Raw genomic sequence first — 23,324 nt, forward strand, 5'->3', positions numbered from 1 at the left:
AAAACAGGTTTTTAGCATTATAAAAAGCATATAGGTATTTTCATGTGAAATGCAGTAATGCTTTTAGGGTTTTGACAAAAATTCTGATTTGTCAACAGAGACTAAATTAATTCTTGAAAATTTTAAATAAAACCAATTTTATTTAGAAGCATCGAGGCTGTAGCAGCAGCTAGTAGCCTAGTAGGAGACGATCACGTCCCAAAATAAAAACAAAATAGCCCGTAATTCCTAAAACTAGAATCATATCAAAAAAGAAGTATACTATTAGAACCGGCTTTTCCAACATTATATAAACAATTCATATAGTTCATTATAAATGAGAACTATGTAAGTTTCAGCGGTTATAGCTGAAATATAGTAAAGAAAAATACGTATTGGACTTTGATAAGTGCCTGATTATCTGTAGTTCGTCTCATGCTATTCCAAAACAGGAAAAGCCATAGGCTTGTTCCTGTTTGTGATTTTATATTAATCAGGGCACAGCCATATTTTTAGTCAAGACCATGGGCGTCATGTAGTAGTTATTAACAGAACTTTTATTTAAACTTTAGATTGGCCAATGTGCTAAAATTTTAATGCGTAAGGAAACGAACCAATTTTCGAAAAGTTCCAGGTTTTTTTTCAAAATCTTAAATTTGTTTCCTTGATAAATTTTTGTTTTGACCTGAAACCATTTTGGAGGAATTTGCAGCTCTTTCTTAAAACCACCTTAAGTTTGTTTTCGTAATTAACTTTCATTCTTGAAATTAATAATAATAAAAACATAAATAAAAGTACGATTCCTTAAGCAATGTCAAACGACATTTTTTCTCAAAAAGCAGTTTTTCAATTTTGGTTTACTAAGCCACTGCTTCAAGCATATTATTTGTATCGGTCCTTGATAATCGTATGCTCAATAAGACATCATATATTATCAGTTACCGTATCTCAGTAGGCATTAGGTTTTCTTTCGAATTCGAAAGGGATGAGTGCAAGCTACTTTGCGGTAACGAATATCGAATTAGTTTTCCATGGACTCAGTTACTCGTGTTACTATCATAGAAAGCATTAACTGATGCAATTTGGTTGCCTATATCTCCGTGAGTGCTGATGTACGCTAAGATACGGTAAATCTGTTGAAGCTATCTTTCTAATAATTCCCGCACAGCTTCCTCAATAAAATTTTAGCTTTTGCCAAAACAAAACCAAAACACACTATATGTAAGAAGGGTGTCAAAAGAGCACTAAAGCAATATCTAAATATCGTTTAAGGGTATAAAGTTCAAAGTTTTGTGACAAATTAAAAGAAATGCTGAAAAAGTCAAGGTGGGCAGCCCTCCCCTTCGTACCTTTTAGATTCTCTACTTAACGTCTGCTTGTAACAACTGATAAATCTACTTTTTAATGCTTTTTTGAGACTTTCAGAGGATTCTGAATGAAATCAAAACACTTATGTGAATACTGATTGTCAAAAGAACAAATCATCAACATCACAGGAACAGCTGAGGGTAATAAATTAGAAGTGTCAGGGTATGTTTTACAGTGCTTCCAGGAAAAGGTCCCCCTTGTCTTTTCAGACCCCTTAACACCAGCTAAAATTATATAATCGTCACTTTAACCAGATCAGTGTAAAGGGATAATAACTATGCCTGTGGAATAACCGATATGTGTTTAACCGATAGCAAATTAACTAAACGAAAGTGTTGCTATCACAACACTTTATTCGGCGAAGCCAGACAAAGGTTGCCGTAAAACTTCACGTTGCTCAGGCAACGTAGGTCTAGTTCCATCTCATGAGAGCCTCATTTGTATACTTACATGAGTACTCAATATTCTTTAAGCCCTTGACAATTCTATGAATAAATTTATTTTCAGATTGCATAAAACGGACACATTTTAAATTATCATACATTTAACCTTAATGTCTCACTAATTCCATACTGTAATGTGTGTACGCAATAATCTGTATTCATGAATTGAATGAAAACGACTTATATTATCAAAACCTACTTCACTGAGTGAGTATGAACCAGGATTTTAATTGTATTACATTAGAAGGTGCTAAAAAAAGAATTTTATTTTAATAAATTAAAAAAACAAATTGTTTTTTTGTGGGAACTGGGAAGGGCATATTATTGCTTTCACGCAGTGTTTCAAGGTCAGATTTTACTTCTGCATTTATAATAATTTGAAGAATCTGAGGAAAAGTAATTTTTCTTTTAAACCTAACACCCTTGAACCTTGCTCTTTGCAGTATTTTGTTAGCAGTTAGTAATGTTTTGCTCTAGCACTTTCACGAATAAGTAGGGCGTCTACAAATATTATGCAGCCCTTATCCATATTCAAACATCCTTTAGATTGGGCACACCTCAACTTTTATGTCATATTTGTTTGACTTTTGTCCTTATGTATGAGGATAAGAAGTTTGGAAAATACTATTTTACCTAATATGATACTACGATTTCTCATATTATTGGGAATTTTGGGAGACTTTTTATCTAAAATACTATTAATTGTATTTCACCAAACTATTATTTAACTTTAAAATTATTTTCTTTAAGGCGATTTGCTTTACAATGTGGCTTCACCAAAATGATTATTACTTAAGTAGAATTTTTAGGAATACTTGATATTTATACTTAAGTAAAAAAATTCCACCTGTACTTGGTACATATACTTCAGTAAACAGTAAAATTTCTTGGCCCAACTCTGTGTGTATCATATATGCAGAAGTAAAATCTTTATCTAAGACCGAATATCTAATACGCGTATCTTACCATGAGTCTATGAGGCAATAAGTTCCTTTGGTAAAGAGTGTTGAATATTTGTTTTTAGTTTTTTGTTGTTGTAATATATCTTATTTTACAAATACAATACAGACAGTGGTCTTTCCAGGCTGACTATAACTATTAATGACTCTGAATCTTACTACAAGAATTTATCACTGAATTTCCTTTTTCACGTTCATTTTGAAAGATTCAGATTCTTAATTTAAAAATTACTCAAACAACACAATTTAACCGTACCACTTGTACAAATTCCATGAATAGGTAGATTAGAAGAGTAGCATCGTTGGCACGCCCGAAACAAATTGCTGGAGACTAACGTACGGGTGAGCCGAACAATTCAATTATTTAACGACTGATATAATTTCGTGCTTTAACTCTTTTGTTTTAGAAAGTATTGTAGTTAAAATAAAATCTAATCAGAATTTATAAATGCTAGCATTTACTGTACAAGATTTGCAGCATATTTTATATGAGATTTGAATCGTCAAGTATGCCAAAAACTGCTGCCGTTATGTTACTCCGCTTTGAAAGAAGTTCCATAGGTTTCTCGATGTAGTTTTACCAAGTTTTGTATAATACCCACATTCAGCTTAGAGTCGATTGCCAACCATATTTACAGTAGCAACCACAAGTTATGAATAACAGCTCTAAAGACTAAAGACAACTCATATAAATATAGAAAGAAGATTAGAGGCCGGACTTTTACTTGTTTTTATTATTTATTCTTATATTGCAATCTAGAAATTAGTATGACTGAAATTTGACCATAGATTTCTTTAGAATTTAGTTGGTTTTCTTTTTCTCTAATTATGTAGCTATTTATTTCGTTGACAAATGACAAACTTCGCCTCATACAGGTAAAATGAAAACAAGGCCTAATGTTTCTTTCGTTCTCTGAGTAGGTATTGTTTTTGGAATAGATGGCAAACCTATTACAAAATTCAAATTCACAAAGTCGTGGTAAGGATAATTGACGAGAATCATTCTCCCCAATTTGTGCTCCTGAAATCCGAGTATATTCAATAAGAAGTAGAGTGTTGGTATTAAAAATGTTAAATAAATTATACAAATGATCTAAGAATAAACAGAACATACAAATTGATGCTTTTGTTTGCTCTTTCTGAATATGATAATTGTTTTGGGTTAAATTTAATTTTAACCTTACCCAAATATCTAGCCTATATTATAGATTTCTCATGCGTTTAATGATTCTCAAATTTGTTACTGTGATTTGATTTATGGGAAAACTGGTGTTGATAAGAGTAATTCTAACAGAGATAAGCTAGGCTATATAGGCTAAACCTTGTTTAAAATGAGTGAAAAAAGTGTCATTTTTGAATGTTGATAAGGGTAAGGTTTGTATTAATAGATTATTCATGTAGCTAAGAAATAAACTTACCTTTATAGTCAGAATTGCATCCCAAATATATATATAAAAAAAAAAAAAAAAAAAAAACATGGTTAAAATTAACAGTAAATTTATAGCAAATCACATAACTGGCTTTTGTGTAAAGTGAATATACCACCAGATGTATTGATTATGCTCTTTATGAATAAAATAATTGCTTCTACCTCAAATTGAGATTTAAGCACTAAAAATGATAAAATTTCTAAAAATTATGACAGCTCATATAACTGACTTAACAATAAGCAAACTTACCACTTGATGCCTTATTTTATGTTCCTTATGAATATAATAATTGCTTCTACTACAAGTTTAAGCACTTTTTAAGCTCTTAAAAATGATAAATCTTCAGTTAAAGTACAAGTTATCTGTCATTTCTGACAAAATAATACTATGTTTTCTCAATGCTGTTTTCAACAAAATATTGCTACATTTTCTCACTGCTAAAATTATTTATAATAAGGTTAGTTTAGGTTGTGTTAAAAAGCGCTTAAATTTGAATTTAAGGTTGAAGCAATTATTGTATTTGGAAAGAGCATAAAAAAGGCATCAAGTGGTAGATTCACTTTATATGAAAGCCAGTTATATGATTTGCTACAAATTTACCAATTTAACTGGATAAATTTAAAGTTTTCTGGCATTACCAACAACACTTTAAGCAGCCAGAAGTACTGGTTCTGTCTCCCTACCAGTGGGTAAAGGCAGGCATACTTAGCAGCCCCCACCCCTGAGGTGTAAGAAGGGACCTATACCAATTTTGGTAAATATTTAGCAGTTCATATACTTGAACTTCTAACCATTTTGAGCCAACTCAACCTAACTAACCTAACTGTAAATAATTTTGGCAATGAGAAAACATAGTATTGTTTTTTGTTTTATTTGAACAACCAAGAAAATGGCACTGAGAAAATGTAATATTATTTCATCAAAAACAACCAATAACTCATACTTTAATTGATACTTGTCATTTTTAAGAGCTCAAAAAGTGCTTTAATCTGAATTTGCAATAGAAGCAATTATTGTATTTGTAAAGAACATAAAAAAGGCATTAAGTGGTATGTTCACTTTATCAGTAAGTCAATCATGTAAACTACAAAATATTTACCCCAATTTTAACTTGTAAATTACCAAGAGTAATCCATTCTTGGGTTAATGCCACTGCTACTGTTGATGCTTGATGTTTTGTGCCAACTGCTTTATTTTCTTTAAATCTCAAAATCTCCTGCTTTGTTATTTGAAATTTGCTGCTAGATTGTTGACCATATCCTACCTTATACCTAACCCACCTTATAGTAAGTATTCTAATGAAAAGTCAACTCAAGTCACCCCTTTAACTAAAGTTGGACAGCTCACTCCAATTCTTTGGATCCAAATCTGTTTCAGAGCAACTGCTCATGCTCACTAACCACATAAATAATATAAAAATCAAGCATAAAATGCTAGCAGATTTACTGCAATCTGACAGCCTTAAATCTTCAGTGAAAGGGTTATTTCATGACCTCATATTGACTAAGATATCTACCCAGGTGGATGAGGCAGTGACTAAAATGAAAGAGGAACAAGCATTCATGCAACATGATGTCACTATTTCTTCAGATAAGCTGGATGGAGTCAAGGGGAATGTGTATGCTGGCCTCAATCTAGATTTGAGTAATCTGGTGGATTAAACCCTTGAAAGCTATAATAAACACACATTTTCTATGGAATCTTCTTTGACTGCTTTAGTGTCATCCATGGAAGGCCTTGAAACCTCTTTGAGCCTATTTAGTCCAACCTGGCTACATTAAATGACTATTTAGAACAGCAGGCTTTGTGCAACAAAATTTTTGTCTTTGGAGTGAAAGAAGATACCCCATTGAAAACACTGAAAGTTTGTTCTTGTCACTATGTGATGGAAAATTTTCCTGTCATACCAATTACTCAGTCTGATATTGTATCAGCCAAAATAATTGGCAAACCATTTGTCAGACCCATAGTTGTAGAATTTTGCACCTTAAGAATTCATCAACTGCTTCTCAGCCAAAGAAGGATTTGAAAGGATCTGGGACACTATTTTCTGAGATGCTTACAAAAACTATCCTTAAACCCCTATTTCATATCCCAAGTCAAAGCTTGGCATATGCAATTTTGGTCCAGAAAGGTGATATCCTGTATAAAACTCAATCTGGAAGAGTGGTTAAGTTCAGTGATCAGAATGAAATTGATTTGTTTGCTGCAAATGAAGAAAACTAAAGTGATGGATTTGAATTTACTTTGTTATAATATGTTGAATTGTTTCTGTAGGCATTTACTTTATGTTCTTACAATATTCTTCTTTCATTCTACTGTCTTCACATAATTTTGACTGGTACTATATTATACTTTTTTTTTATATATATATTATACTTTGGGCCCAAACTTTGGATAATTTGTTCCATCCTACTTATATTTCTTTATGTTTGTTTGTGATTCTACCACCTTCATGTAGCTTGGTTTCTATTATATTCTTGTCATTTCAGCATACTCGTTGCTCACATAATTTTAACTGGTCACACATTATAGTTAGTGCCACTGATTTTTCTTTATGTTTGTTTGTAATCCTATACCATCATGTAACTTGGTTTCTATAATATTCTTGCAGTGTCTGCACACCTGCAGCTTGCACAATTTTGACTGGTCCCATATTATATTTTGGGTCAACATTATGAATAATATATGCCATCCCACTGACATTACTTTATGTTTGTTTGTGACCCTCTCACCTTCATCTAGGCTGTTGTCTATCATATTTTGTCATGTCAGCATAATTACAGCTCATACAATTTTGACTGGTTCCATATTATGCTTTGGGCCAATACTTTGATAGATATGTGCCATCCCACTATTATTTCCTTATTTATTTTTGTGATCATATCACCTTCATTTAGCCTGAATTCTACCATATTTTTGTTATGTCAGTACACATGCACCTCACATTATTTTGACTGTTCCAGATGACCAAATATGTCATCTCATTGATATTTCTCTATCTTTTTTTATGATCCTATCACCTTCATGTGGCCTGGATTCTATCATATTTTTGTTACAAAATATCTCACATACACATACATCTCACATAATTTCGATTGCCCATATCAACTTTAGTCTAATATTTTGAACAATGTGTGCCATACAAATGATATTTATTTATATTTCTTTGTGTTCCTGTCACCTTCATGTAGGTTTTTCTATCACATTTTTGTCATATCAGCATAGTTACAGCTCACATAAATTTTACTGGTCCCATATTATAAATTCAGCCAATTTGAATAACATGAGCCATCCTACTAATGTTTATTTTTTTTTTGAGATCTTATCACCTTTATGTAGCCTGATTTCTATAATATGCTTGTCATGACAGCACGCTTGAAGCTCAGGTATTTTTGACTGGTAACAAATTATTTGACCCAATACTTTGGATAATTTGTGCCATACTGATGTTTCTTTATATTTGTTTATGATCCCATCACCTTCAAGTTTACTATGGATTAAATAAAAAAAACAAGTTTTTTCAACTGAAGGTAAGGAGCGACATTAAAACTCAAAACGAACAGAAATTACTTCGTATATGAAAGGGGCTGCTTCCTCATCAGCGCCCCGCTCTTTACGCTAAAGTTTGACTCTTTCTCTCAACTCTTCTTTTTAAAACAGTAAAAAACTTTAGCGTAAAGAGCGCGGCGTTGATGAGGAAGCAGCCCCTTTCATATACGAAGTAATTTCTGTTCGTTTTAAGTTTTAATGTCGCTCCTTACTTTCAGTTGAAAAAACTTGTTTTTTTTTTATTTAATTTCTGGACGTTTTTGAATCAATGCATGTTTTGATTTTGGCTCTCCGCAGAGAAGTAATTATAACGAAATTTGCATATTTTTTTTTTTTGGGGGGGGGGGGCTAAATGGCTTTCTCATAATTTTGATCGAATGATTTTGAGAAAAAAAGAGCGGGGGAGGAAGCCTAGTTGCCCTCCAATATTTTGGTTAATAAAAAAGGCAACTAGAACTTTTAATTTTTTACAAATCTTTTTATTAGTAAAAGATATATGTAACTTATAAACTAGCTCACGTAAAGAATTTTTTATTCTCATGCTTTTATTACACATATGAGAGGGTTCGCCCCCTCGTCAGTACCTCTCTCTTTACACTAAATCTTAAATTTTGGCCCAATTCATTAAGAATGACCCCTGAATCACAAAAGCCGTAGAATAAATAGTTGACATTACTAAAAATACTTTAGCGTAAAGAGCAAGGTATTAGGAGGAGGTGAGCCCCTCATATGGGTAATAATTTCTGTTCGTTTTAAGTTTTAATGCTGCTCCTTACTTTCAGTTGAAAAAACCTTTTTCATATTTATTTTTTCATTGTTTTTTTTTAAAATAATGCTAGTAAATCCTGCGCTCCCTTCATGGAAATTTCCTTCCACCATGACAAATTCCTCGATGGAAAGTTCCCCCAGCATATCCCCCTCTTTTCAACCCCTTCCCCAACCAAAAAATCCTTCTGAAAACACCTGTACACTTCCCAATAACCATTACTATATGTAAGCACTGGTCAAAGTTTGTAACTTGTAGCCCTTCCCACGGGGACTGGGGAGGAGTAAGTCGTCCCCAAAGACATAGTTTTAAGGTTTTTCGACTATGCTGAATAAAATGGCTATCTCAGAATTTTGATCCATTGACTTTTGGAAAATAATTAGCGTGGGAGGGGGCCTAGGTGCCCTCCAATTTTTTTGGTCACTTAAAAGGGGCACTAGAACTTTTCATTTTCGTTAGAGTGAGCCCTCTCGCAACATTCTAGGACAACTGGGTCGATACGATCACCCCTGGGGAAAAAAACAAATAAACACGCATCCGTGATCTGCCTTCTGGCAAAAAATACAAAATTCCTCGTTTTTGTAGATAGGAGCTTGAAAATTTTACAGTAGGGTTCTCTAATACGCTGAATCTGATGGTGTAATTTACGTTAAGATTCTATGACTTTTAGGGGGTGTTTCCCCCTATTTTCTAAAATCACACAACTTTTCTCAGGCTCGTAACTTTTGGTGCGTAAGACTAAACTGGATGGAACTTATATATTTAAAATCAGCATTAAAATGCGATTCTTTTGATGTAGCTATTGGTATCAAAATTCCATTTTTTAGAGTTTTGGTTTCTATTGAGCCGGGTTGCTCCTTACTACAGTTTGTTACCACAAACTGTTTGATATTGTATTCGTTTGTAAAGGTATTGTGTGCTTTTGTAATGTGTAATAAATCTGGATGATTTCTCTTTCCTTTTGAAGTCTTCTGTTCCTAATTCAGTTATATTTGATCAAACCAAGTAGTGCTGCAAGAGGCACACACATTTTACCCTCTCCTTGAATCTGGTAGATACTATCTGCAATTATCATACCACCATTGGCTATTGCGATAAAATTATGCCCTTACTCTCTTTAAATAGTAGCTTTAATGTATTAGTCTGAATGTGCAAAGGATAAGAGATAAGTGGGATAGCCTGAAATCATATTTGTGGTCTGATAATTCTTATTCTTTTGATGTCATAGGCTTAACAGAAACATGGTTATCTGATAGTGATAATTTAACACCTTATGATATACATGGCTGTATTGCTATTCATGTCCCTAGAATGGTAGTAAAGTGTTCTGGGATATTTCTTCGTTTATAAAATCTAATGTTGAATTTAGTAGACAATCTGACCTTGAATCTTTGTTTACATAAGTGGTGTCTAATAATAGGAGAGTTTGTTCTCTTGTCATTGATCTGAAAAGCCAGTTTGCATGTGATACTGCTGGTTTTATAAGCTCCCCTCCTTTTCCAACGCATCTGTCCTGTAATTTGCTTGATCAGCTTTCTGGTGTGGGGACTTTCTCTAAAAAAAGGATTTGTGTTTTGAGAGATTTTATTGTAATATGTTAAATATTTGATCAGGTGATGAATATGACCATCTTTTCTATGTACTTCCTTCTTCTGGGCTACTTCCTTCAATTTTTTTCCTTCTTGTGTTGACTCTACAAGAAATTCTGCCAGTTTAATAGATAATATTTTCATTTCTCATTCCTGTAATTTGAAGTTCACCTCTGGTCTTGTTTTCTCTGATCCTTCTGATTGAACTTCTTTTAATCTTCTTTTAGAACTTTTACAGATAAAAAAAATCTCTAACTTAATACACAGTCTTCAGAGCAATGATTCGTCTAGTGTTCTTGAAGCTATTGAAGTTGATTGTGCAACTAGATTATTTTTGTGTCGTATGGGAACTCTGTCAGATAAGTATTTATTCCCTTAAAGAGGCCAAGGAATTCTACACCCAAATGCCCATGGATGTCTAGAGGTCTGATCAGTGCAACACATATGAAATGTGTCTTCGTTCAAGGAAGTACCAACATTACAAGAATGTGCTCACTTCTTCAGTTTGTGCAGCAGAAAAGCTGTATTTTTTACGTCGAATTAATGAGTGTACGGGGAATTTGCGCATGGTTTGGACTGTAAATAAAATTCTTTCCCGGAAGAAACTCAAGTAATATTCCCCATGTCTTTATAGGATAGCTGATGTATCTATTATGGACAAAAAATCCTTAGCATGTGCCTTCAATTTGTATTTTGCCACCCTTTTTTTAGTCTTCATTCCCCCCCCCCCCCCCCAGAGTAGAGTAAGTTGTTTTCCTTTTTTCCTTTCCCCATGTAGTGCTACTGAGATTTCTAGTATTATTTCTCAACTTCCAAGCAGTAGTTCAGTTGATACTTTTGGTTTGAGTAATAATGTCCTTTAAAAAATTAGTCAGCTTGTAACTCCATGTCACGCATAACTAACCTCTCTCTTTTTTTTTGGTGTTTTACTCATTTATTTAAAGTTGCTACTACTATGCCTTTGCGTAGAGAAGGTGATTTATCTCTAATTTCAAACTACAGACCTATTTCCCTTCTTCCCATCATCTCTGTGGTTGTTGAAAAGTAGTGTATTGTAGACTCTCTTCATTTGTATTTAGTACTAATACGACTGCTGGAAATTCTCTCATACCTAATCCTCAGTATGCTTTTTGTCCCTCTTTCTCTCCCTTGCATGCGCTTTCAGAGGCAACAGAGTTTGTGCATGTATTTTCTATTGCTGCAGTGGACCTTTCATCTGCCACTTCCATAACTCAAGGCCTTCTTGATAACGTAAAGGATTGGTGCTTGTCAAATGATATGGCTCTTAACAGCCGGAAGCGTGCCATTTTCAGTTTCAGGATCCCTTACCAGATGAAAGATGTACAGGAGCCAATCACCCTGACTTATGGGAATGATATTATACCACAAGCTACTATGGTCAAAGTTCTTGGTGTGTATCTTGACTGTTTTCTTTAATTTAAACTACATTTTACTCACATTCGTTCCCTCATCCTCGGCCAATCTTCATTGTTGCACTGAGTTAACCCATTTCTTCCTCCAGATGTTATAGTTTCAATGAAAAGATACAATATTAAAATAGTAGATCACGATTGGTATAATCTCCTTTTACAATAGATCTGTTTTCGTTTATTCATGTTAGTGCTATTTTGTTTACCCTTTTTTTAGTCGAGTCTCTTTCTAGTTATGTCTCTCCTGCAGATTGCAGGAGGCCCTTGTAGGCCTTGAATTGGACTCGTTATTTCCACATGCATGGAAAGGTGTAGCATAAATGGCAGACAGTAACAACGGCAATCAAAGGGATAAAATTAACCACTGCCAAAATAGGGCAGTGGAGGCTTCTTACCTTTTCCCTCAGCTTTACCCTTCCTCTGATCTTTATAATGATACTGGAATATGTTCTTATATATTTTCTTATATTTATATGTTCGTGCCCCGTCTTTTTCATTTTGTATGATTGACGGGTTTTCAAATAAATAAATTATGCTTTTATTTATCCTTTCTTTTGTTATTGTTGCTCTGTCTGGGTACTACTAAATCTCTTCTTTGCTCACTTCAAAGAGCCCAAAATAGGGCAGTGGAGGCTTCTTTTCTTTTCCCTCAGCTTTACCCTTCCTCTGATCTTTATAATGATACTGGAATTGTTCTGCTGGATCATATTGTAGGTAAAATTAATCTTTATTTAGTGCATTCTGCTTTTCTAGTTACATTTCCACTGTCTCTGCAGTGGTTTTTCTTATGGACAGACTCAGGTAGGTACTCTTTTTCTTTACGAAGCTCTTCTCGTAGATTTATTTTATCCAAATGATCATCAACAGCAGCTCAGAGGTCTCCTATTTATCAACCAGTTCTACTATGTAACTCCATCCTTCCTGATGTACCTCTATCTCTCTCTGTAAAGACAGTTTCTCACCTGGTATTTCCAGTTGAGTGTTGTTTTTTTTATTATTATTATCATTTTACCCTAATTTATTTGTCTCTCTTCTCTTTATTCTAAAATATTTTTGGATTCCCTCCAAAATGTTCTATCTCTTTTCTTCATTTCAATTCTTTTTCAGTTATATGTTTAATTTTCTTTCTATATCTTCTATATGATAAATGTCCTTGTTTTGTTCCAGTTTTTTTGTGCTTTTATTTTTATTGTATGTGATTTATAAGTGTTTTATTTATTTTTTTTGTTGGCCCATTACAAGCTAAACTTCTTGAACTTTGTAACTACTTTACGTTTTGTAATTGTTTATTTTTTTTAGTATTAGATATTGATTGACAGATTGGTTGAATCCAAATTTAACATGTATTTGCATTGGAAGTGAACTTTACTCCTTCCCTATATATATGCTAATTTAGGGTATATATATGCACATTAGGGCACATATATACCTGAATGTATTTAGGGTATATATCTATACCCCTGAATATATTCAGGGTATATATTTATACCCCTGAATAAATTCAGGGTATATATTTATACTCCTGAATATATTCAGGGGTATAGTTTGGTACAGTTCAAACTTACCTCTACAGTCAGAATTGCATCTTGAAGACAAGTTTAATATTCATTTGAACCAGAAAGGAACTTTTCCCCACTTCACAAATGTTCAAATATATACCCTAAATTGGCATATATATATATATTGGGTAGGGGTAAAATTCATTTCCTACACAAATGAATGTTAGATTTGGATTCAGGATGCAATTCTGACTATGGAAGTAAGTTTGTTGCCTAACTACCTGAATAGTCTGTTAACATAAACCTTATCCAGTCTATAAGTGAATTATAATGGAATCTGTGTAAAAACAATTATTCTATTAAAAAAGAGCATAAAAAAGGCATTGAGTGGTATGTTCAGTTTATTCATAGGTCACTTATGTGAACAATTTTTACCCTAAAAAGGATTTAGTCATTTTGCTTATCCCTAAAAGCAGTTGAGCTTTGCAGTTTAATAGAATTTTTAGAAATAAAAATAATCTATAGATTAAATTAGGCACAGGGAGAGTATTTTCAACCTCCTACTATTACCCACTTAAGACAATAACTTTTTCACAAACTGGGGATGTGTTTGCCTTTGATGAATAAAAGTGTTTAAAAAGTTCTATAGCCTAAAAATGAGGTTTGGTTCAGGGTTACCAGCCATTCTGCTTTCAGACGACATGTTCTTCTTTTGGCCCAATTCATTAAGAATGACCCCTGAATCACAAAAGCCGTAGAATAAATAGTTGACATTACTAAAAATACTTTAGCGTAAAGAGCGAGGTATTAGGAGGAGGTGAGCCCCTCATATGGGTAATAATTTCTGTTCGTTTTAAGTTTTAATGTCGCTCCTTACTTTCAGTTGAAAAAACTTGTTTTTTTTTTATTTAATTTCTGGACGTTTTTGAATCAATGCATGTTTTGATTTTGGCTCTCCGCAGAGAAGTAATTATAACGAAATTTGCATATTTTTTTTTTGGGGGGGGGGGGGCTAAATGGCTTTCTCATAATTTTGATCGAATGATTTTGAGAAAAAAAGAGCGGGGGAGGAAGCCTAGTTGCCCTCCAATATTTTGGTTAATAAAAAAGGCAACTAGAACTTTTAATTTTTTACGAATCTTTTTATTAGTAAAAGATATATGTAACTTATAAACTAGCTTACGTAAAGAATTTTTTATTCTCATGCTTTTATTACACATATGAGAGGGTTCGCCCCCTCGTCAGTACCTCTCTCTTTACACTAAATCTTAAATTTTGGCCCAATTCATTAAGAATGACCCCTGAATCACAAAAGCCGTAGAATAAATAGTTGACATTACTAAAAATACTTTAGCGTAAAGAGCGAGGTATTAGGAGGAGGTGAGCCCCTCATATGGGTAATAATTTCTGTTCGTTTTAAGTTTTAATGCTGCTCCTTACTTCCAGCTGAAAAAACCTTTTTCATATTTATTTTTTCATTGTTTTTTTTTAAAATAATGCTAGTAAATCCTGCGCTCCCTTCATGGAAATTTCCTTCCACCATGACAAATTCCTCGATGGAAAGTTCCCCCAGCATATCCCCCTCTTTTCAACCCCTTCCCCAACCAAAAAATCCTTCTGAAAACACCTGTACACTTCCCAATAACCATTACTATATGTAAGCACTGGTCAAAGTTTGTAACTTGTAGCCCTTCCCACGGGGACTGGGGAGGAGTAAGTCGTCCCCAAAGACATAGTTTTAAGGTTTTTCGACTATGCTGAATAAAATGGCTATCTCAGAATTTTGATCCATTGACTTTTGGAAAATAATTAGCGTGGGAGGGGGCCTAGGTGCCCTCCAATTTTTTTGGTCACTTAAAAGGGGCACTAGAACTTTTCATTTTCGTTAGAGTGAGCCCTCTCGCAACATTCTAGGACAACTGGGTCGATACGATCACCCCTGGGGAAAAAAACAAATAAACACGCATCCGTGATCTGCCTTCTGGCAAAAAATACAAAATTCCTCGTTTTTGTAGATAGGAGCTTGAAAATTTTACAGTAGGGTTCTCTAATACGCTGAATCTGATGGTGTAATTTACGTTAAGATTCTATGACTTTTAGGGGGTGTTTCCCCCTATTTTCTAAAATCACACAACTTTTCTCAGGCTCGTAACTTTTGGTGCGTAAGACTAAACTGGATGGAACTTATATATTTAAAATCAGCATTAAAATGCGATTCTTTTGATGTAGCTATTGGTATCAAAATTTTAGAGTTTTGGTTTCTATTGAGCCGGGTTGCTCCTTACTACAGTTTGTTACCACGAACTGTTTGATATTGTATTCGTTTGTAAAGGTATTGTGTGCTTTTGTAATGTGTAATAAATCTGGATGATTTCTCTTTCCTTTTGAAGTCTTCTGTTCCTAATTCAGTTATATTTGATCAAACCAAGTAGTGCTGCAAGAGGCACACACATTTTACCCTCTCCTTGAATCTGGTAGATACTATCTGCAATTATCATACCACCATTGGCTATTGCGATAAAATTATGCCCTTACTCTCTTTAAATAGTAGCTTTAATGTATTAGTCTGAATGTGCAAAGGATAAGAGATAAGTGGGATAGCCTGAAATCATATTTGTGGTCTGATAATTCTTATTCTTTTGATGTCATAGGCTTAACAGAAACATGGTTATCTGATAGTGATAATTTAACACCTTATGATATACATGGCTGTATTGCTATTCATGTCCCTAGAATGGTAGTAAAGTGTTCTGGGATATTTCTTCGTTTATAAAATCTAATGTTGAATTTAGTAGACAATCTGACCTTGAATCTTTGTTTACATAAGTGGTGTCTAATAATAGGAGAGTTTGTTCTCTTGTCATTGATCTGAAAAGCCAGTTTGCATGTGATACTGCTGGTTTTATAAGCTCCCCTCCTTTTCCAACGCATCTGTCCTGTAATTTGCTTGATCAGCTTTCTGGTGTGGGGACTTTCTCTAAAAAAAGGATTTGTGTTTTGAGAGATTTTATTGTAATATGTTAAATATTTGATCAGGTGATGAATATGACCATCTTTTCTATGTACTTCCTTCTTCTGGGCTACTTCCTTCAATTTTTTTCCTTCTTGTGTTGACTCTACAAGAAATTCTGCCAGTTTAATAGATAATATTTTCATTTCTCATTCCTGTAATTTGAAGTTCACCTCTGGTCTTGTTTTCTCTGATCCTTCTGATTGAACTTCTTTTAATCTTCTTTTAGAACTTTTACAGATAAAAAAAATCTCTAACTTAATACACAGTCTTCAGAGCAATGATTCGTCTAGTGTTCTTGAAGCTATTGAAGTTGATTGTGCAACTAGATTATTTTTGTGTCGTATGGGAACTCTGTCAGATAAGTATTTATTCCCTTAAAGAGGCCAAGGAATTCTACACCCAAATGCCCATGGATGTCTAGAGGTCTGATCAGTGCAACACATATGAAATGTGTCTTCGTTCAAGGAAGTACCAACATTACAAGAATGTGCTCACTTCTTCAGTTTGTGCAGCAGAAAAGCTGTATTTTTTACGTCGAATTAATGAGTGTACGGGGAATTTGCGCAAGGTTTGGACTGTAAATAAAATTCTTTCCCGGAAGAAACTCAAGTAATATTCCCCATGTCTTTATAGGATAGCTGATGTATCTATTATGGACAAAAAATCCTTAGCATGTGCCTTCAATTTGTATTTTGCCACCCTTTTTTTAGTCTTCATTCCCCCCCCCCCCAGAGTAGAGTAAGTTGTTTTCCTTTTTTCCTTTCCCCATGTAGTGCTACTGAGATTTCTAGTATTATTTCTCAACTTCCAAGCAGTAGTTCAGTTGATACTTTTGGTTTGAGTAATAATGTCCTTTAAAAAATTAGTCAGCTTGTAACTCCATGTCACGCATAACTAACCTCTCTCTTTTTTTTTGGTGTTTTACTCATTTATTTAAAGTTGCTACTACTATGCCTTTGCGTAGAGAAGGTGATTTATCTCTAATTTCAAACTACAGACCTATTTCCCTTCTTCCCATCATCTCTGTGGTTGTTGAAAAGTAGTGTATTGTAGACTCTCTTCATTTGTATTTAGTACTAATACGACTGCTGGAAATTCTCTCATACCTAATCCTCAGTATGCTTTTTGTCCCTCTTTCTCTCCCTTGCATGCGCTTTCAGAGGCAACAGAGTTTGTGCATGTATTTTCTATTGCTGCAGTGGACCTTTCATCTGCCACTTCCATAACTCAAGGCCTTCTTGATAACGTAAAGGATTGGTGCTTGTCAAATGATATGGCTCTTAACAGCCGGAAGCGTGCCATTTTCAGTTTCAGGATCCCTTACCAGATGAAAGATGTACAGGAGCCAATCACCCTGACTTATGGGAATGATATTATACCACAAGCTACTATGGTCAAAGTTCTTGGTGTGTATCTTGACTGTTTTCTTTAATTTAAACTACATTTTACTCACATTCGTTCCCTCATCCTCGGCCAATCTTCATTGTTGCACTGAGTTAACCCATTTCTTCCTCCAGATGTTATAGTTTCAATGAAAAGATACAATATTAAAATAGTAGATCACGATTGGTATAATCTCCTTTTACAATAGATCTGTTTTCGTTTATTCATGTTAGTGCTATTTTGTTTACCCTTTTATTAGTCGAGTCTCTTTCTAGTTATGTCTCTCCTGCAGATTGCAGGAGGCCCTTGTAGGCCTTGAATTGGACTCGTTATTTCCACATGCATGGAAAGGTGTAGCATAAATGGCAGACAGTAACAACGGCAATCAAAGGGATAAAATTAACCACTGCCAAAATAGGGCAGTGGAGGCTTCTTACCTTTTCCCTCAGCTTTACCCTTCCTCTGATCTTTATAATGATACTGGAATATGTTCTTATATATTTTCTTATATTTATATGTTCGTGCCCCGTCTTTTTCATTTTGTATGATTGACGGGTTTTCAAATAAATAAATTATGCTTTTATTTATCCTTTCTTTTGTTATTGTTGCTCTGTCTGGGTACTACTAAATCTCTTCTTTGCTCACTTCAAAGAGCCCAAAATAGGGCAGTGGAGGCTTCTTACCTTTTCCCTCAGCTTTACCCTTCCTCTGATCTTTATAATGATACTGGAATTGTTCTGCTGGATCATATTGTAGGTAAAATTAATCTTTATTTAGTGCATTCTGCTTTTCTAGTTACATTTCCACTGTCTCTGCAGTGGTTTTCTTATGGACAGACTCAGGTAGGTACTCTTTTTCTTTACGAAGCTCTTCTCGTAGATTTATTTTATCCAAATGATCATCAACAGCAGCTCAGAGGTCTCCTATTTATCAACCAGTTCTACTATGTAACTCCATCCTTCCTGATGTACCTCTATCTCTCTCTGTAAAGACAGTTTCTCACCTGGTATTTCCAGTTGAGTGTTGTTTTTTTTATTATTATTATCATTTTACCCTAATTTATTTGTCTCTCTTCTCTTTATTCTAAAATATTTTTGGATTCCCTCCAAAATGTTCTATCTCTTTTCTTCATTTCAATTCTTTTTCAGTTATATGTTTAATTTTCTTTCTATATCTTCTATATGATAAATGTCCTTGTTTTGTTCCAGTTTTTTTGTGCTTTTATTTTTATTGTATGTGCTTTTTTTTATTGTATGTGATTTATAAGTGTTTTATTTATTTTTTTTGTTGGCCCATTACAAGCTAAACTTCTTGAACTTTGTAACTACTTTACGTTTTGTAATTGTTTATTTTTTTTAGTATTAGATATTGATTGACAGATTGGTTGAATCCAAATTTAACATGTATTTGCATTGGAAGTGAACTTTACTCCTTCCCTATATATATGCTAATTTAGGGTATATATATGCACATTAGGGCACATATACACCTGAATGTATTTAGGGTATATATCTATACCCCTGAATATATTCAGGGTATATATTTATACCCCTGAATAAATTCAGGGTATATATTTATACTCCTGAATATATTCAGGGGTATAGTTCAAACTTACCTCTACAGTCAGAATTGCATCTTGAAGACAAGTTTAACATTCATTTGAACCAGAAATGAACTTTTCCCCACCTCACAAATGTTCAAATATATACCCTAAATTGGTATATATATTGGGTAGGGGTAAAATTCATTTCCTACACAAATGAATGTTAGATTTGGATTCAGGATGCAATTCTGACTATGGAAGTAAGTTTGTTGCCTAACTACCTGAATAGTCTGTTAACATAAACCTTATCCAGTCTATAAGTGAATTATAATGGAATCTGTGTAAAAACAATTATTCTATCAAGAAAGAGCATAAAAAAGGCAATGAGTGGTATGTTCAGTTTATTCATAGGTCACTTATGTGAATAATTCAATTTTTACCCTAAAAAGGATCTAGTCATTTTGCTTATCCTTGAAAGCAGTTGAGCTTTGCACTTTAATAGAATTTTTAGGAATGAAAATAATCTATAGATTAAATTAGGCACAGGGAGAGGATTTTCAACCTCCTACTAATACCCACTTAAGACAATAACTTTTTCACAAACTGGGGATGTGTTTGCCTTTGATGAATAAAAGTTCTATAGCCTAAAAATGAGGTTTGGTTCAGGGTTACCAGCTATTCTGCTTTCAGACGACATGTTCTTCTTTTTAACCTCTGCTCTCTCTCCTTTTACATAAAACTTAGATGTGTCTTCCTTTTGTAACTAGTAGGCATAAAAAACCGATTTGGAACTATGATTCTCAAACAGAACACTAAATAGTAGTAAAATATATATATTTCTTTAATGATTTAGGCTGCAATGATTAATGATTTAGGGGCTACCCCTACTGCTCCTTAATTGTGAAAAAAGTTGCCAAAAATATATTTTCTTCAAGAATTGAAATTCCAAATACAAACATGCATCACATGTAGCCTATTCGGGGTATATATTTAACCAGTAGTGGAGTAGGGGTAAATTAAAGTAATTGTCCTTTTAGGAATAATATAAGCAAGGGCTAAAGAATTTTGAAAGTCGTTTTCTAAATTTTATAGCGCTATCTTTTGGAGGGCCCAATCATCAAATCACTACTAAAATTCATTGTCACAGGTGATTTGTGCCTATGTTGAAGGCCCTTGTTCTGGATTGTATGAAAACTAAGAAACAGTGTATGCCAAGTAACTTCAAAATGAGTCTTATTAAGACGATCAACTAACTCTGAGCTTGCGAACCCTGCAGAGCACAATCTTTGGTGCTGATATTCGTATTAATGGCTAAGCAGTAGTGTTTGTTTAATACAAAGAAGAAGGATATATATTTTTTGTAGCTGAGCAAAAGACATATGGTCTAGATGGCAGAATCCATTAGGTGTCCTGGGTCATCAAAAGGCCTCCTGGAACATACATTTGTGCAAAATGCTATTGCTTTATTTATTCTTAGTGCAACAGCTTAGAAATAATAATCATGAGTTTTCTTATATCTTTTAGTAGCTGAATACTTGTTTTCAAGATAAAACAAGAAGACCTTTAGGATGACAAATTTGGTTTCATTACCTAAACAGCAAGATCTCTCTGGTGGTGTTTCTGTCTCCCTAGAAGCTGACTCGAGTTCTGTTGATGATGAAGGTATGTCTCAAAAGTACTGTGGAATGTTTTAGTCTTTTTCTCTCCTACTTTTCAGTTTTGTTAAACATGATGCAGGTGCAAATCTGAAGTTTAGAAAAGAAATATTATAGCGGCATACTACCAGACAAGCTTAACTGAAATAGAGTTTCTTGTGCTTCTAAATTCTATATATCAGTCTAATAATAAGGAATTATGTACAGAATCTGTCTTTGCATACTTGTTATCATGACATGAAAAACCTGTCTACCTTTATCAGTTTATCTATTCTTTAGTGGAAAAAAATACATATATATATATATATATATATATATATATATATATATATACTAGCTGTTGGGGTGGCGCTTCGCGCCACCCCAACACCTAGTTGGTGGGGGCGCTTCGCGCCCCCCCCAAGCCCCCCCCGCGCGCGTAAGTCGTTACGCGCCATAATAGTTACGCGCCATTGTAGTTGTGTCCCTATGTCCCACCTGTGAATATAGATAGATATATATATATATATATATATATATATATATATATATATATATATATATATATATATATATATATATATATATATATATATGGTTTTAACTACGTAAAACTTGCGAATATACAACATTCTTTGCTGTCCCATTGTCTTTGCATATAAATAGATTGTCAGGTTTACCGACTCTTGAACATGCAACATATAATGGTCCATGGGAAAACAATCTGTATTCAGATCTATACCTCATGATTCTAATGATTGCCCTTGAGCTTTGTTGATGGTGATTGCTAATCGACCATTCCCTGTCCCGGTGTCCCGGTCGTCATTTACATCCCCCTGTTTCCCCCGGTGTCCCCGTTGTAGTTGTGTCCCTGTGTCCCGGTCGTCATTTATATTCCCTGTGTCCCGGTCGTCATTTGTATCCCGGTGTCCCGGTCTGTATATACATTCGTTTTTTAGTTTTGTTTTTCTCCTTTATTTTTTTCCTTTTTTTTTCTTTTTTAGCTTATTTAGATTTTTAGATTTTTTAGTTTTTTTATTAGTTTTTAGTTTTTTTTTCTTTTTAGTTTTTTTGTCCCGGTCGTCATTTATATCCCCCTGTTTCCCCCGGTGTCCCCGTTGGTTTTTCTCCTTTATTTTTTTCCTTTTTTTTTCTTTTTTAGTTTATTTAGATTTTTAGATTTTTTAGTTTTTTTATTAGTTTTTAGTTTTTTTTTCTTTTTAGTTTTTTTGTAGTTTTTAACTTCTTTTTAGTTTTGTTAATTTTTTTTTTTACTTATGTCCTGGTCGTCATTCATACTCCCTGTGTCCCGGTGCTTCCCGGTGCTTTGTTGATTGCTAATCGAACATTCCTTTTGTCCTGGTCGCTTTCTCTTTGAGTTTCGTCATTTATTTTTTTCTTTTTTAGTTCTTTTAGTTTTTACCTTTTTTAGTTTTTTTTAGTTTTTTAGATGAAAATTTTTTTTAGTTTTTTCCTTTTTTTCTTTTTAGTTTTTTATTGGTTTTTACCTTTATTTTAGCTTATTTTTCAGTTTTTTCCTTTTTTTTAGTTTTTTTTTATTTTTTATTTTTTTTAGTTTTTTACCTTTTTTTAGTTTTTTTAGTTTTTTTAGTTTTTTAGCTTTTTTACTTTTTTTATTAGTTTTTAGTTTTTTTTTGTAGTTTTTGCCTTTTTTTAGTTTTTTCAGTTTTTTTTTTAGTTTTTTATTGGTTTTTACCTTTATTTTAGCTTATTTTTCAGTTTTTTCCCTTTTTTTTAGTTTTTTTTTAGTTTTTAGTTTTTTTCGTTTTTTACCTTTTTTTTAGTTTTTTTAGTTTTTTTAGTTTTTTAGCTTTTTTATTTTTTTTTATTAGTTTTTAGTTTTTTTTGTAGTTTTTGCCTTTTTTTAGTTTTTTTAGTTTTTTAGCTTTTTTATTAGTTTTTAGTTTTTTTTGTAGTTTTTGCCTTTTTTTAGTTTTTTTAGTTTTTTAGCTTTTTTATTTTTTTTATTAGTTTTTAGTTTTTTTTGTAGTTTTTGCCTTTTTTAGTTTTTTCAGTTTTGACGTCACCTGATCCAGTTTTTTCAGGTGACGTCACCTGACACATCCATCCACACATCCACAGACAGACAACTTATTTTTATATATATATAGATATATATATATATATATATATATATATATATATATATATATATATATATATATATATATATATATGTATAAACAACACACAAAATATTTACTTTTCTACATAGACTAGCTGAATGACCCAACTTGCAGTTTGTTTGTTTTTTTTTAGCTAGGAATGATTGGCATTTTTGTCTCTCTCTAATTGCTTGTGCCTTCAGTCCTTGCAGATATAAAGCAGTACATTTTCTTCCCCCTCCTTCATCACTATATTCAAAGCTTAACTCTGTAATCCCTCCCAAGAAGTTCCAGTTTCATAAGAGATGTTTAAGAAACATTTGAAAGCTAATTTTTATGTGTGTTACCTTTTGTAAATAAGAAACAATAATGTTAAAATAAAATCCATGTTTTGGCTAATCCCTTTTCTTTATATTCAAGATGGTCTGACACAAGCATCCTTTGTTAGTTTCTGTTCTTTGATGTGTTGTCTTATTTGATCGCTTCTGCTGCCGAATTCCATTGGTTGGCTCTTTACTGGGTTCCAACCTGTATGTGTTATATATTTAGTTAAACATTCACTGGAAGCATTAGCTCAATATCTAAAGCCAATCAATTGATACTGCTGGTA

The 23,324-nt window shown here is 33.3% G+C and overlaps 1 long non-coding RNA gene across 5 annotated transcripts in view; it reads left to right on the forward strand.

Moving 5' to 3' along the window:
• Nucleotides 1–3,692: 3,692 nt before the first annotated feature.
• LOC136030459 (uncharacterized) overlaps nucleotides 3,693–23,324 on the forward strand; it is a 29,262-nt gene continuing 9,630 nt past the window's right edge. Inside the window, exons 1-2 of one of the 5 annotated variants that reach the window (XR_010618281.1) lie at nucleotides 3,693–3,728; nucleotides 20,479–20,616. This is a non-coding gene — a long non-coding RNA (uncharacterized LOC136030459). Of the gene's footprint in view, nucleotides 3,809–18,034; nucleotides 18,168–20,478; nucleotides 20,617–23,324 lie in introns of those variants that run through there. The other 4 variants (XR_010618280.1, XR_010618279.1, XR_010618282.1 and 1 more) reach the window with 4 other exon arrangements.

The sequence above is a fragment of the Artemia franciscana genome, chromosome 8, assembly GCF_032884065.1.
Source record: "Artemia franciscana chromosome 8, ASM3288406v1, whole genome shotgun sequence".
Lineage (NCBI taxonomy): Eukaryota > Metazoa > Arthropoda > Branchiopoda > Anostraca > Artemiidae > Artemia > Artemia franciscana.